Genomic DNA, 6,966 nt, shown 5'->3' on the forward strand with positions numbered 1-6,966 from the left:
GTACGTGCTGTAGGACCGGAGGAGGACACATGAACAATAACCACAAGATGTAGAAACTGAAAGGTAACAGTAACAATGTAAGAGGAGACAAAGAATGAAATTGTTGGCTGGCCTCACACAGCACAGCTATCTTAAACTTCAGTAAGCAGCATTTCATCAAAACAGTGTCCTGAGAGCACAAATACAACCAATGACATGATGAAAAAGGTGCAGCCTTCCCTTCTTCCTACACCATCCTAATGACTAGAGTCATGGTCAGCCTTCACCCTCACCTACCCAGCAGATGGTGACCATTTCTACACAGGCTCGGTTCTGCCTGAAGTCAGAGCCATGACCTTGTGGATCAGGTGCCAGGCATGTGAAATCCACCTCATCAGACTAACAGAATGCACTGTGCCATGTCCCCTGGTGGGCAAGAATTCCTTTCATATCCTGACTCTAGCTGCATTCTGGGCTCACAAATATTCCTTCTGGAAATATGGACCTTGACCTCAGCCATCATTTGAACCAGCACAAACGACTTCCAAATCAGATACCCTGACTCCATACAACATCTGGTCTGGCAGAAACACCATCTAGGACTGGGCATCTGAGCTACTAACTTCTTGCACCCCAACCTGTGAACTCCTTGACTGGCAGAAGGTGTTGACCCATAGCTGGAACCTTCCTCCAACAGTTTTTCTCCTCTCTGGATCCTGTCTCTGCTCATCTGTTTATTTGATTTTTCCTTTTCTCTCCCTTCCCTTGTTTTATTATCCTTTCTATTTTCCTTTTTTCTTATTTTTTTGTTTCTCTAGTTATCCCCCTCTTCTTCTTTCTTACTTTTTTTTTCTTAATCTTTTCTTGACTATTCTCTTGTATGCTTTTCTTTCTACTGTCCATTCTCTAGTTTTATTTATTGTGTTGTGTTTTACTTTCTTTTAAGTGTTTTCTTCCCTTATTTTCATTTCTCTCCCATTTTTTTCCTTTCCAATTATTAAATTCTTTTTTCTTGCTGCTGCTTGCAAATTATTTTTGTTGTCTATTTTTTTTTGCTGTTGTTTGTTTTTGGTTTTGTTTTGTTTGTGCTTTTTCTTGATTCTCCCCTTCTACCACCAACCCTACTGGACAGGAGACAGCAACTGTGTCCTTATGGCCCAGCCATATCCATACCTCTTATGGCTCCACTCACTGGGTGAGGACAACTATCCACTACTGTAGCACCTGAGCAGAGACAGACAGCAGCCAACACCAACCAAACCCACCCTCAACTATTCTGCTCACTTCCCTTCTCTATCACACCCACCAGAAGACTGTAAATGAGTGCCGAAGAACACAGCAACATACAGTCATCAATTAAACACAGATACAATGATTCCATAATGTCTCCAAAAAAAATAGACAACTTGAGTTCACATAATGAAACAAGACAGAGTGGCTCAAACAAGTGACCAAAATATAGAGCTAGATGACCTTTCTAAGTAAAGAAGTCTTTTTGCAGCAGATTTGTCCAATGCAATACATCATTTGATTTCTTGACTGCTGCTTCCATGAGATTTAACTGTAGATCCAAGTAAAGTAGAACCCTTGACAACTTTAATTTTCTTTGGTTATCATGATGTTTATTGTTCCAGTCGTGAGAATTTTAATTTTCTTTAAATGAAGCTGCTATCCATACAGAAGGTTGTATTCTTTGAGCTTTATCAGCAAGTGCTTCAAGTCCTCTTCACTTTCAGCCTCATCAACTGCATATTCCAGGTTGTTAATGAGCCTTCCTCCAGTCCTGATGTCATGTTCTTCATATAGTTTGGCTTCTCACATTATTTTCTCAGCATACAAATTGAATAAGTATGGTGAAAGGATGCAACCCAGATGCACACCTTTTTTTTATTTTAAACCACACAGTTTACCCTTGTTCTGCTTGAATAACTAACTGGCTCTTGGTTTATTTCAAGTTCTGCATGAGCTCAATGGAGTGTTCTAGAATTACCATTCTTCAGAATGTTATGCATAGTTTTTTTATGATCCCCACAATCAAATGATTTTGCATAATCAGTAAAATACAAGTAAGCATCTATGGTATTCTCCACTTTCAGCCAAGATGCATCTGATGTCAGCAATGATATTCCTCATTCCATGTCTTCTTTTGAATCTGCCTTGATGTTCTAGCAGCTATTCTTGGAGTCCTGGTGTGGCCGTATGGGCTAATGCGTCAGACAGCAAAGTTGTTTGAACTGCAAAGTTGGTGGTTCAAGCTCACCAGCTGATCCTTGGAAACCCTATACAGGGTTGCTATGGGTCAGAATTGAGTCGATGGCTCTTAACACAGCAACAATTCTTGGTGTGGTGCTGTAGGATCACAATGGACTGAAAACCACAAGTTCAGCAGTTCAAACCCACCAGCTGCTCCTCAGAAACCCTATACAGCATTACTATGAGTCAGAACCAACTCAAAGCACTTAACAACAATAGCCCACCAATGTGCTGTTGCAACTGTATTTTCAATTATCTCCTGCAAAAGCTTATTTGTGTGTGATATTAATGATATTATTTGATAATTTCTGAATTCTATTGGATCACCTTTCTTTGGAATGGGGAAAATATGGATTTCTTCCATTTGGTTGACTAGTTAGCTGCCTTCTAAATCTCTTGGCATAGACTAGTGAGTAGTTCCAGAAATACATCAGTTTGTTGAAACATTTCTATTGCTATTCCATCAATTCCTAGAGTCTTGTCTTTCCTTTATACCTTCAGTGCAGCTTGAAATTCTTCCTTCAATGCAATCAGTCCTTGAGCATATGCTACAACATGAAATGGTTAAATTTATTTATTTTTTGTTACAGTGACTCTGTGTTCCTTCCATTTCTTTTGATGTTTCTTGCATCATTCAACACTTTCCCTATGTTGTTGCTGTTAAGTGCTGTTGAGTCAGTTCTGACTCATAGCAACCCTGTATAGGGTTTACAAAGAGCAGCTGGTGGGTTCAAACTGCTGATCTTGTGATTAGCAGTCCAGTGTTTTTCCTACAGCACCACACCAGCAATCCCATAGAATCCTTCAATAGTGCAACTCTAGATTTGAATGTTTTCTTAGTTCTTTCAGCTTGAAAAACATTGAATGTGTTCTTAAAATTATAGAAGAATTTAAATAAACAATAAAAGTGTTAAAAAAACTAATAAATAAAGGTGGAAATTAAAAAACATTAAAAAAAAGCACATAAAATTCCAGAAGAACAAATGAATAGATTTGAATCAATGGATGCCAAAATTAGAAAAGTTGAACACAAACTTCTTATTATTTATATTTTAGAGGAACAGTCAGAAATAAGAAATGAAACAAAATTAAGAAAGTCTAAGAATTATGTGGAATATGATCAACAGGAAAAATTACATGTGATCAGAATTTTACAATAGGAAAAGACAAAAATAAGCCCAGGGAAAATTATCAAATATTTGTTTAAATAAAACCTATTTGGTAGCGTAGTGGTTATGAGTCAGGCTGCTAACCTTAAGGTCAGCAATTCGAAACTATCAGTTTTTCCACAGGAGGAAGATGAGGCTTTCTGCTCCTGTAAAGATTTATAGCCTCGGAAACCCTGTACAGGGTCACTATGAGTCGGAACCAATTCCACGGCACATAATAACAACAACAAATATTATGAAACATGAAACATGCATTCAAGAAACTCAACAGACTTTCAACAGAAACAACCAAAAAAGAAAATCATCAAGATATAACATAATCAACCTCTCAGAAATGAAAGACAAAGAATAAATTCTGAAAGTATCTTGGGAAAAAGAAAAAGTTACATAGAAAGGAGAACCAATAAGACTAACCTCTGATTTCTTAGAAGAAACCAAGCAATAAGGCAACAGGATAACATACAGACTCTGAAAAACAAAGTGTGTATCATGAACTATATATCCAGTAAAACAGTTTACCAAATATGATGATGAAGTCAGTAGACTCCAAAATAACAGAAATTAAGAGACTTTGTAAAAAAACAGAATAACTTTACAAGAAATGATAAAGGAAGTCCTTCAGAAAGAGAACCAACAATGACAAAATATTACATCACCAGTCATATAGACATACAAGTACATCACCAGGAAATCAACCCAGAGGTAGAAGTATCGAAAGTAAAATATGCATAAATATACAAAGCTGAAAATACGGAACCAGAGCTGTCAATTCATAAATGATGATTACTATGAAGCAAAGGGAGGGAAAAGGTGATATAGTTACAGAACTTCCAATTGGAAAGGAAGTCAAGATGACAAAGATAGAATGTACTGCTTAAAACTTGAGAAGATAATCATAAGCTACAGGGAAACCTCAAAAAAAAAAATAAATAAATAAATCTTCTCCCCCGCAAACAAGAAGAATGTCATAAAGTCTTCTGAAATACTGAAACAACAGCAACCAAAGAAATGATAAGAAATCTCTGCCGATCACAGAAAAATATATTGAAAAAAGAAATATACAACAGCAAGTACATACAAATCTCAACAAAATGACAGCAGCCAATTTATATCTACTTATAATTACACTGACTGTAAATTAAATAAATGTACCACTCAAGAGACAGAGAGAGCAGAATGGAAAAGAACAGAAGACCCATCAATACGCTGTCTACAAGAGGCATATCTTAAACACAAAGACAAAAATAAACTAAAAATCAAAGGCTGGACAAGCACATACCAGTCAAATGGCCACCAAAAAAGAACAGGAGGGCAATGTTAATTTTTGATGAAATAGACTTTAAGGCAAAAAGCAGCATAAGAGAAAATGAAGGACATTATGTAATGATTAAATGGTCAATACAACAAGAGAATACAATGATAATAAGTATCTAAGCACCCACGGAAGAGCTCCAAAATACATTAATCAAGATTTGTTGTTGTTGTTAAGTGCCAACTAATTTTTAAGCTGATAATTTTATATTACCCATGAATGATGTTATAAATTTTAGCAGAAAAAAAGTTCCCCAAGAAGAGGAAAAAGTATAATCCATTACAATTTGATGAACTTAACCTATATTTATGGATGTAGTAGCTTATAAGAGGGAACAAATCTTTACAGCAAGGATCATTCCCACCCCCTCTGTACACAGGGTTGACAGGGATGGGCAACTTAGACATTGGGTACCCAAAATGCGGGTGGGAGGAGCAACAAAGGCACAAAGTGACTGGCTTACAAGTTTTCAAGAGGGAGCCTAGTTTCAGAGGGTGCCGGGGAAGGTAGAATCTCCACTGAGTGGTCTCCATCCTGTCTAGATGGGAGTGGTGAAAGTCAATGGGAATAAGGCTCTTGTGGTTCAATAGTGAATAATTGCAATCAGGACTGATTGTGGATGTTGCAAATGTAAAGGTAGACATTTTGTAACAAAAGGAAGGGAGTGGTCCATCTTGCATTCTAGGACCGAGCAGAGGACCCTGGGACAATCAAGGGAAAAGAGCAGAGTGCGGGACCCTATCCAGAGAAGCAGTAACTCCAGAGATGGAAGCAGAGATGATAATGTGGAGAGATGGAGCATCTGGGGACTCTAGACTCAAGGAGGGAGAGGGTCTGTGTGCTGGCAGCTAGGGTAGCTGGCGTGCAAGGTATACCCTTTGGTTGTTTGGATGATTATACATTCCTGAGTGTTTTGGTGTACATCCAAAAAAAAACAGAGTGATTGGAAGCAAATGATGTTAAATGATGACATACATAGGGGATTGAAATCATTGCAATGAAATGAAATGCAATAGGATGAATTTAAAACTGATGCTCTCCCATGTAAACTATCACTCAATTCACAACAAAAACTTATATAAATATTTTTTAAAAAAAGGTTCCCCACACCTGATTTAAGAAAAAAGAATGACATCCAATTTCCGAATCCCTTGGATCAAATGGCCAGGTCTACGATATTGATGTTAATCAACATAATAGGCAAAGATACAGGAATGCCCTCAATCCAAAATCTAAGGCTCTGAGAATCAATTTGGGGAACAAGGGGTCAGTGGCATGATAATTATCTCCTAAATATAGAATGATGAAGCAATTTCATCCACTTTATAACGATGACTGTCAAATGTGAATCTGTAACCCAGATGTGTCTTCTAAGCTCCAGACCCTACATCCAGCCACCAACTGAATATGTCCATTGGAATGTTTCTAAGATTCTTAAAACTCAGCTTTTCCCAAACTAAACCAGAGCAAAATAACCTGTCCAGTGGATGGATTCTGAACCAGGATCCTGAACACACTTCTTGAGATCTCTTTCCCCACATATCAGTCACCACAGCCAAGTAATTCTGTGTGATGAAAGTAACTTCACTATATGGTATGGTAAGGTTCAGGAGACTGAACCCTCTCTGCCTGTGTAGATTCCTATTGCTGAAATAACAAGTTGCCATTAAATTGTACATTTAAAATAATGTAAATTATTAACATTATCCTACAGTTCTAAAAGTTAGAAGTTCAACACAAATCTTACTGGATGGAAATCGAGCTGTCATTAGGGTTACATTCCTTTCTGGAGGTTTTAGAGGAGAATCCATCTCCGTGACTTTTCCAGTTTTTAGAGACCACTCTAGAAAGTCACATTCCAGGGCTCATGACTCCCTTTTTCACTTTTCAAAGTCATCAAAATAGCATCTTCCGTAGACATCCTCTTTCCTGACTACAGCCCAGAAGTACTCTTGGATTTCAAGGATTTATATGATTAAATTGAGATCATTTTAATAGCTCAGGACAATCTCCCCATCTCAGAGTCCTTAATCTTGTATCTACAAAGTTCCTTTTGTCAGGTAAGGTAATATTCACAACTTTCAATGATAAGAACATCAATATCTTTCACAAGTCCTTGTTCTGCCTTTTTATAACATGCATTATATCATAATCTTCACAAGAATGCTGTAAAATGATTATTTTTGTCATCTCAATTTTACGGGTGAGAAAATAGTTAAAGAGATGTCTCCTGATCACACTTTAGTAAGTTTA

The sequence above is a fragment of the Chrysochloris asiatica genome, unplaced genomic scaffold (genome assembly GCF_000296735.1).
Source record: "Chrysochloris asiatica unplaced genomic scaffold, ChrAsi1.0 scaffold00008, whole genome shotgun sequence".
Classification (NCBI taxonomy): domain Eukaryota; kingdom Metazoa; phylum Chordata; class Mammalia; order Afrosoricida; family Chrysochloridae; genus Chrysochloris; species Chrysochloris asiatica.